At 34.0% G+C, this 10,675-nt stretch overlaps 1 non-coding gene across 1 annotated transcript; it reads right to left on the bottom strand.

Annotated features, from left to right (window-relative positions):
* Positions 1-9,312: 9,312 nt before the first annotated feature.
* TRNAL-UAA lies at positions 9,313-9,396 on the bottom strand. The gene has a single exon. It is a non-coding gene; the product is annotated as a tRNA-Leu (tRNA).
* Positions 9,397-10,675: the final 1,279 nt, after the last annotated feature.

Raw genomic sequence — 10,675 nt, 5'->3', positions numbered from 1 at the left:
CTATATTCTGCTACATTATGTAATATTTTGACCGTGAGATATTACCATAATAAATTTTATATATATATATATATATATATATATATATATATATATATATATATATATATATATATATATATATATATATATAGAGAGAGAGAGAGAGGGGGGGGGGGGGGGGGGGTTGCATTCAAATACAAGCCCCCCTTAAAATATAAACTTGAGCTCGTTCACACATTAATATACTTACATGCACACATGGAGCACTGCCAACAATTTTTGGGATTAGCTCGTGCACACATTAACATATTTACATACACACGGCGCGTAGGAGGAAAAATCACAACTATCCATCAAAGCTCGTGCACACACTAACATACTTACATGCATACAACGCGTAGGAGGAAAAAATTACAACCATCCATCAAAACTCGTGCACACATTAACATACTTACATGCACATTGGGCACACTGCCAACAATATATGGGATTCGCTCGTGCACACATTAACATATTTACATGCACACAGTTTGTATTTTAATGAGGTTTTTGTATTTTAAGGGGGGTTTGTATTTGAAAATAATCATATATATATATATATATATATATATATATATATATATATATATATATATATATATATATATATATATGAATTACTTATCGATATAGATTTTTTAAATTCGTTATAAATCATATTATTGTATTACGTTCATATGAAAATAATATTACCATACAAAAGATTACTATACATACATGTTAATATTTAGATTTATTAAATTGGTTGCAATTCATATTATGGTATGAATAATTCTTATGCAATATACAATTTGACAACTCAATTAATATTAAGATTTTGTACAATGAACATTTATTTCATCTTGTGTACTCATTTGACCGAAAATATGAAGGTTGGTTCAATAATAATATCAGATTCCTTTTTCCAATTTTTCTTTACTGGATTTCACAATGGTATATTGGTATTACATAATATTACCAATTAATAGCTTTTATAACATTTCAATTTTACATTTGCTTACCAAATAAATTTTATTAATTTGACCAATAAAATATTTCATTAATTTGACTGCAAAAGTTTGGGCGGGAAAATTACATAGGAGGATTTTACTTTTATATATATATATATATATATATATATATATATATATATATATATATATATATATGTATGTATGTATGTATGTATGTATGTATGTATGTATGTATGTATGTATATAGTTTGTTGTGGCCAAATTATGCAAGAGGTACATAGACAAGGTGTTTCCACTATGAGAATAGAGCAATACTATAGCCACAACTCTCACTAGTCCAACTTTGCTTTGAGAAAAGGGAGTTGGAAGGAGATGTGAACACCACGTGTTTGATTATTTTGCTTCAATTGGCTTGATTCACCATGAGAGTGGGGCTGAATTCCAATTGACCATTACATGAGCTAGCTCTCACCAATTAAGGATACATTATATTGACCATTACATGAGCTAGCTCTCACCAATTAAGGATACATTATAGCATCTATTAAAAATAGAATAGTCCAAGCTCTTAGTTTTACTATTACTAGTTAATTACCTTAGTTAAAAATAGAATAGTCCAAGTCAATTTATCGCTTATCATCAACTCCGTGAGCGACAAAAAAGTGGAGAGATGTGATGAGTGTTAGGGTATTGGAGATGAGGAGCTTGGCCTCGGAGTGGTATACAAATTAAACTCGAATACAATGACTGGTAGGTGGATAGAGTGCCTGGTAGGTGGCCTTTGGATAACGCGATTGACAAGGCACTTGGGGAGCATTTATGGAAGCATTCAAGGAGGCCGTTACACATTAATAGCGTGATTATGGCCGCAATTTGGGAGAAGATTGCTTTCCTTAATTATTTACTTTTTTTTTTTAAATTACGGAGTCAATCTTGTTATATGCAATCAATTAGCAGTCAATCCGGAGGGGACGCGCCAGTGGTTTGTAAGCTTAATTTTAGAGATTTATTTTCGTATTGGCTGTTACAAAAGTAAAGAGAGAATTTCTGAATAAGTTGTATATTAAAAAAGAAAATACACAACCCCATAAATACATGCTAGAAAACTTCTAATAAGGAAATAAGTTTCCATATGACGAAAATTCCTATAAATCTCCAGGGTGCCTAATACATCTAGGTTTCATATTACTTGTACATTCCATAACACTTCCCCTCGAATTGGAGCATAAATATTAATCATGTCAAACTTGTTACACAAATAACTAACTCAAATCCCATTTAGTGCACTCTCCTGAAACAAAAACTTGCATTGGACGCCACCAATACCATGGACAGGAAATTGACTGCAATGGTCAAGACTTTAGAAATAGTGACAATAATAAGAAACTTTTAAAACTTTTACAAAATTAGGAAAAACTCGTTTGGGACTTGGATTTCTTTTCAGAAACGCAAGTACCAAACGAGTTTCTTGAAATTTGAAAAAATGTTTTTTTTAATGGTCAACGTGAAACTTGCGTTTCTTGTACATGTCCGTAGAAAGATGAACGAGACACGTAAGGGACCTGTCTTTTCTCTATCCCATATCTCGGATCAATCTTCTCGGCGAAGACGTTGATGGCGGCTACGGGAGCGGTGAGCATAGTCGAAGCCGTTTAAGCTGATCATAGATAACCTTAGGGGCGGTGGTGGTCTGGAAACTATTATTAGAACCATGTAGATTCTGGGCTTGAAGATGCTGAAGTGAACACAAGTATGAGAAAGAAAACAAAAGAAAAAAAAAACAATAAAAAACAAGTGGCACACCAGGGCCGGATTTTAAGTTGTGCAAGCTGAGCTACTGCACAGGGCCCCAATTTTAGAGGGGCCCCAAATTTTAGAGGTCCAATATTTAATTTTTACCTAGCTATTTTAGAAAGAAAAATTAAAAGTTTTCAATTAAATTTAAAAGGTTCCATGAAGGGGTGGTAAGAATGTGTATTTATTGTATTTTAACTTAGATGCCAAAAGTTCAAAACTTCATGTATTGATTTTAAAAATTGTAATTTTGATAGGGCCACATTTATTTACCAAAACAGGGTCACAAAAACTTAAAATACGGCCCTGTGGCACACCAAAGCCGGATTTTAGGCTGTGCAAGCTGGGCTACCGCACAGGGCCCCAATTTTAGAGGGGCCCCAAATTTTAGAGGTCCAATATTTAATTTTTACCTAGCTATTTTAGAAAGAAAAATTAAAAGTTTTCAATTAAATTTAAAAGGTTCCATGAAGAGGTGGTAAGAATGTGTATTTATTGTAATTTAACTTAGATGTCAAAAGTTCAAAACTTCATGTATTGATTTTAAAAATTATAATTTTGATAGGGCCACATTTATTTACCAAAACAGGGCCACAACAATTTAAAATACGACCTTGTGGCACACATCTCTGATGGCTAGAGTCAGCGAAAGAGAAACACAAGTGGCAATTGTGTTTCTCGTTTGTATCTCTATGGACAAGAGATACAAGTGGGGCCTTGTGGCACACATCTCTGATGGCTAGAGTCAGCGAAAGAGAAACACAAGTAGCAATTGTGTTTCTCGTTTGTATCTCTATGGACAAGAGATACAAGTGGCACTTCTGTCTCTTGTATACTACAAGAAACGCAAGTGCTACTTGCGTTTCATGTTAACTACCCAAAAAAAAAAATCTAAATTTTAAGAAATTCGTTTGGGACCTGTGTTTCTGACAAGAAACTCAATTCCCAACCAAGTTTTTTTTCCTAATTTTATACAAATTTTAAAAGTTTCATATAATTGTCACAATTTCTAAAAACTTGACCATTTCAGTCAATTTCCCACCATGGACAACTAGGTGAACTCAAATAGACCAAGCAAGCTTGGGATTGGACCCTCCCTCTAAACTGGAAGTTTAGACGCCACCAATACTACGAGCAAACACCGGGTGTGATCACAAAGTGGACCGAACAGGCTCAGGATTGGACCCTCCCCTTGATCCAGAAGCTTGGACACCACCAATACAACGGACAAACATCGGGTGAACAAAAAGTGGATCGCTTGCCCTAAATGACAATGAGCATCGGAAAGGGGTGGCAACACCAAAACAAGCAACAAACTCCAACTCAGTAAACTCAATAGCAAAGATTAAGACCGAGCATTAGACTTATTTTCAGCCATATCCAGACAAAAAAAAAAAAAAAAAAAAAAAAAAAAGATCACACAATACACAAAATCAAGACTGAATGTGTACAAGACAAAGTGAAAAAATCAATGACAACGCAACAGTCCAAACAAAGTCCAGATTTGAGGCAAACGGACTCATGCAACTCAGGAGCAGATGACCAAAATGTTTTTCGGTTGCTAGAGGAGCCTCACGTGCCGGCGCGTGGGAGAGTGACAACGGAGGATGATAGTGTGAGAGGCTCACGCGTTGGTCAGAACATCGTCGAAATTTCCAAGCAAGGTCCCTAGACACTAGCGCTCCTCCCTAGGTCAACATGACAACAACGAAGTAGAAAAAAATTTATCGTAAAGGCTTAGATGCCATGTTACGAAAGTAAAGAGAGAGTTCCTAAATAAGTTGTATATTAATTAGAAGAGAGAATACACGACTCTATAAATACATGCTAGAAGATTTCTAATAAGGAAATTAAACAAGTTTCCATATGACTACGTATTCAAATTCCTATAAATCTCCAGGTTGCCTAATATATATAGGTGTTGTAAGTCAAGCATGCTTAATCATAGAGCTCTTTGGCTATCTGGTTGTCATATCCTACTTAAAATCAATTGGTGATAAATAGGTAGACATTAACCATTTAACCGCATTCCTTCATGGTAAGCCACAACGCCACATCTCGAATCGAGCAAGGGCTGAACTCAGCCAACCCAGCCGAACCCCAACATAAGTTCCATATTACTTGTACATCCCATAACAGACGAGTACCCTGTGTATAAATACCCTTAAAAAGTGTGAAAGAAGGGTTCACAATCATTTATAGTCCTAAGGCAATAACAATAGTTCCAGTTCATTCCTGTTGTTCGATCTAATTCTTTCTTTCATCTCTCTATTACATTTGGCCGGTTGTGTTAGTTAGTCGGTGACCACTCCAAATTCGTAACAACAACAACAACTGTAAGTGTACAAATGATACCTCTCATTTATTTATTCTGTCCTAATGACCAATAAATAGGGATGTCAACGGGGCGAGGCGGGGGCGGGAAAAATACTCCCATCCCCGCCCCCGACTTTCTTCCCATTCCCCGTCCCTATCCCCATCCCCGTCGGGAAAGGGAAAACTCCCCCATCCCCATCCCCACGGGGATTATATATATTGGGGATGGGGCGGGGCGGGACGGGGCCGGGAGAGTACTCCCCATCCTCGCCCCCGTCCTCGGTGGGGAATTCAAAATTGCCCCCATCCCCATCCCCAATCCCCTATTTCTTTCCCCATTCCCGTCCCCGTAAGGACGGGGAATCTGATTCCCCGTCGGGTGCGGGTGTAATTGACATCCCTACCAATAAACTCTAATATATGCTTAGATGCCCCAACATAATTGCAGTATTTGGATGTCAAATAATAAGCATATATCACTTTGCTTGTAATTGTATACTACTGCTAATATTCTAAGTGTCTGTTTGACATAGGATCAAACAGTTTATCAAGAATTTGAGCAATATAATGGTGTATATATTCTTGTTAAAGAATCATGGGAAAATGGCACTTTTTACCCCTGAGTTATATACTTATAGCACTTTTTCCCCCTCAGTTATTTAGGTAAGCACATTAGCCCCCTCAATTATTCTAAAAGTGGTGCCTTTCCCCCCTAATATATTAAATCGACATTTATACCCTTAAAGTAAACATTTTATTTATTTTATTACTCCAACAAATTATTGCGTATACGTAGGGATGACCACGGTTCGGTTTGAATTGAACCGGATACTAAAGCAATCGAATTAATAGTTTACGGTTATAATTCAGATCTAGTACCCAATATTTAAATGTCAATTTATTAAAATTATGTATCAAAAAAATTGAATCTTGAACTGTGAACCGGCGGTTCCGGATCTGATTCGCGATTTTGAACCGTCTTTATTTTAAAATTTTATTTTTTATTTTAAAATAATCTAAATTCAACAATAAATGTATTTTATTTTTTCAGTTCGGAACATGAACCGTCCATTCCGGTTCACGATTTTAATAAACTCTAAATATCGAATTTTGATTCTAAATTGTAATTGGAATATTTCGGTTTGGTTGCTATAGTGTTTGTTTAGTTTGAACCAAATTATGGTCATAATTTGTTGGAAAAAAAATAAATTAAATATTTAGTTTAAGGGTAAATATGTCCATTTAACATTTCAAGGGGAAAAACAGCCACTTCAATAATTTAGGGGGGAAAAATGCTATAAGTATATAACTCAAGGGGAAAAAGTGTCATTTTCCCAAGAATCATTGTTTTATCAAAAGATCAGATCTGAACTCAAAGTGTATCGCATGATTAGCTCAAAAGACATGACAATCAGTTGCTTGTCTTTGTTTCTAATCAGTGCTTAAAGTTTGACTGTTTTTATTTTCTAATTTTTAGTTAGTCATCCTATATATATTCCTATCTTCTGAAAGCGCATACAGGAATAGCCATATATGACAGGAGAAGATAGCGTTCTCCTACTTTGTTCTACTCCCAAGAATCTTTAATTTTTTATATGAGCTTGTTTTACTGAAATGACGTAGGAAATATATTGTTCCTTATAAAATGTGACCCATATAATATAATTTTATTCTTTTAGTAATTGCTATATCTTTCCCTTGTTTTTCTAAGAAATAAAATTGTCTGAATTGCTTCATACTCCAGAAGTATACCACGATAGTTGGAGCTCTTTGTACTTTTTACCATTTTTTTTTTAATGTTGTTGCATTATTTGTTTGACTTCAAGGTTTATTTGACACTTGTTTCTAAAACTTTGAATGCAATCATTTCGATCACTACTAGAAATTTTTAAATTCTCGACCACAAATCGATGCATCAAAATTAAACTTTTAAGATAGCGTTTGGTAGTTAGAAAAATTAACCTTCTTGAGAATTTAAAAAGTAGAAAAATTATTCACATAGTTGGTGCAATCTTTTAATTTATGAAAGTTCGGGTCAATGAGACTCTAATTTCATAATAGGAAGGAAAGTAAATTCCACATAAGGGGGGTATGGTTCATTTTTCTTATTTCTAGGTGACTGAGAATCTACCAAATTTATTCAATTACATATTTAACTTTTTTTTACATCAGGTTAAAAGTATCTTATAAATGCAAAAAAAATTGACTCCCACAATATAATTACGAAGGATAACAACACTTTTTATCAAAAAAATTTGTCCCTCTCAACATTTTTTACATGCGTACTACTGTTTTGTATTTTGGATATTTTTGCCGAAAATTTAAATTTTTTGACATATGATTTATCAATTATTCATTATGGTTTTTTTTTTTTTTTTTTTTTTTTAATGTTACTCCTTATATATTTAGTCAAGCTACCACCTAGCTACTATGTACTCAAATTATGTAATACTCCGCAATCAAGAATCAACGAACTAACCCCACTTAGATTATCGATACTAACTTATCTTTTCTCCGATTCTTTTATTCATGCCTTTATTATCTTAATATGCTTATTAAAATGTACTCCCCACTACCGTTCAACACAAAACCTTATTTCTAGCTAGGTTGATGGCCTGGTGTTATGATGATTTAGTACTCCGAGGTTTATTTATGATTTTATGTTTGGAATCTGATTCATGTATGCATCTTATCTGATTGGCAATAGAATTTAGTGGAAACAGTGGCTGTGTCTTCGATCGCCCCAATTTGCCAAAACTGAATCGAATGTTAAGATTGGCAGTGAATGTCTATTATGCATCGAATCTCTGGCACTTAATTATAATAGATCGGCGCCACTCTTTTTATTGGAGGAGTTCTTGACAAGCATGAATGGGAAACAAGGCCGTATTTTAAATTGTTGTGGCCCTGTTTTGGTAAATAAATGTGGCCCTATCAAAATTATAATTTTTAAAATCAATACATGAAGTTTTGAACTTTTGACATCTAAGTTAAATTACAATAAATACACATTCTTACCACCTCTTCATGGAACCTTTTAAATTTAATTGAAAACTTTTAATTTTTCTTTCTAAAATAGCTAGGTAAAAATTAAATATTGGACCTCTAAAATTTGGGGCCCCTCTAAAATTGGGGCCCTGTGCGGTAGCCCAGCTTGCACAGCCTAAAATCCGGCTTTGGTGTGCCACAGGGCCGTATTTTAAGTTTTTGTGACCCTGTTTTGGTAAATAAATGTGGCCCTATCAAAATTACAATTTTTAAAATCAATACATGAAGTTTTGAACTTTTGACATCTAAGTTAAAATACAATAAATACACATTCTTACCACCCCTTCATGGAACCTTTTAAATTTAATTGAAAACTTTTAATTTTTCTTTCTAAAATAGCTAGGTAAAAATTAAGTATTGGATCTCTAAAATTTGGGGCCCCTCTAAAATTGGGGCCCTGTGCGGTAGCTCAGCTTGCACAACTTAAAATCCGGCCCTGATGGGAAAAAGAGTGAAGTAACGTTTGGAGCACGTGGTTTTGCGTCTCTTAAAATGGGATACGCCAAATCAAGAATCAAACCCACTAAAGTTCAATCATTATTGGTTTACACAGTTGTGTGAATTATACTATCAAATAATATACATTTCGTACACATATAATGTACTTTTAATATATTAAAAAAATACTCTGTATTTAGGAAAATCACATTATTTGTAATAACCAATCTCAGGTTTATATTTGTAAAAAGCGGGCGGATCAGATAATATTTTTTTAAAAATAGTGACATTTTTGTAATTATCATCAACTTCACTTTCCAAACTTGAATGGTTAGATATGCATTTTGTAACAACAAAATATGCATTCTTGAATAAATGTTAAAAAAATCAATGAAAAAAGTTAAATTTTAAATCTAAATCGTAAATGTTATACCCTAAACAGTAAAAAGTGAATGCAGACCTAAACCAAATAAAACCAAAAACTCAATTATAAACTCTAAAATCTAATGAGAATATGGTCCGATCCTTTTGTAAAAAGCAACTGATATAAGGATTTTTAAATAAACTCTAAAATCTAATGAGAATATGGTCCGATCCTTTTGTAAAAAGCAACTGATATAAGGATTTTTAAATAATTGAGGATTTTATTAGTATAAAATCAAAAAACTCAAAAAATACAGAGTCAATTTCTACTTGTTTCAAGGTCAATTTTGTAATTATTTTTTCCCAACAACACCAATTATGCTGGCTATGGGGTTCGAACCCATGCGCACTTAATGTGCAGAAGATCTTAAGTCTTCCCCCTTAACCTCTCGGGCAAACCAGCAATCGTTCTTTTAGTGTATTTGTAAAATTCTACAGTTTAGGAAGTTGTTTCCGCCAACAAAATGTGCAGCAGAGTTCATTGCTGCAATAATAGCCCCTTCTAATGGTTAGTTGAATTGGACCTTCCGAGGTATAGTATGTGATCATAATTGTCTAATCTTTAGAGTATTCTTAGTTCAAACAAACAGACAAACATTGTCTGATATCTCTGAGCTATTGTCCATTTTTTTTTTTCACTCTGAAAATGGAATGTAAGTTCCAATTCCTAAGTGCGTGCATAGTGGGTGTGTTAACATCGGGGGCAACGCTGTTGTTATAAACCTACACCAGTAATGACAAATTCGTTTCTATAGCAATGGTAATTCCACAACACAACATTTTTTTATTTTCACATTATCAGTATTATTTCCCCAACAATGCAATCAAATCGATCTCTCTATTAGAATGATATATATTGCCACCCTGAGGGCCTCAACTACCCAAATATTTGCTGATTTTGAGGGGAAAGGAAAATAATTAAACAGCTGAAAGGTGTAATAAGTAAATTGGCACTTACAAAGTACATTGATAAAGATGTCAATTCAAGGCCAATATAATGTTGATGCTGATAGAGATTGACATTCTTGAAAAGCTTGCATGGCAATATGCAAAAACAGCAAAATGCTATGTATGTCATGGGCTTAATTTATTGGTTCACTACACATCCAGTATTTGGACAAAGAATTGTTTGATGCAATAGGAAGTATGCCCACTACACTTGGTTTTTTTTTTTTAATCCAAAATTTTCACCGACGAACACAGTGACTAATCTCCTCGCTGAATTATAGGCATCTCTTGGATGAGATAACTAGCTTGGAGATCTGAGACTACTCCATACTCAAACCCAATGATCAAACCCTTGACGTTTAGTTAAGAATGTTCTTCTACTCAATCACACCCCCAGGTTAGTACACTTGAGATCGATACTACATCATAAATGATACTTATTAAGGAAGAAGGCAACTAAAAGAATATCTCAAGCATCAAGAGGTGGGATGTGAATTGTGATACACCCTTAGCTTGATTGCATATTAATTATTGGAGTAAATTGTGTAATTTAATTTGTTGAGTTAAATGTGTTCTTAGAATTAGGATGGTGCAGCCTAATTAGTAGGAATCTAGGAGAGTTATTAATACCATTAGTAATATAGTATATATAAATGTGCTCAAGGAATATATAGTATACATATTAGTCCCTTATATGGTAATAAAATGGGAGCATACTATAATAGAATTCTTCT

Source organism: Ipomoea nil, unplaced genomic scaffold, assembly GCF_001879475.1.
Source record: "Ipomoea nil cultivar Tokyo-kokei standard unplaced genomic scaffold, Asagao_1.1 scaffold0380, whole genome shotgun sequence".
Classification (NCBI taxonomy): domain Eukaryota; kingdom Viridiplantae; phylum Streptophyta; class Magnoliopsida; order Solanales; family Convolvulaceae; genus Ipomoea; species Ipomoea nil.
The sequence above is the reverse complement of the archived record's forward strand: the minus strand, read 5'-3'. Positions and strand labels throughout refer to the sequence as shown.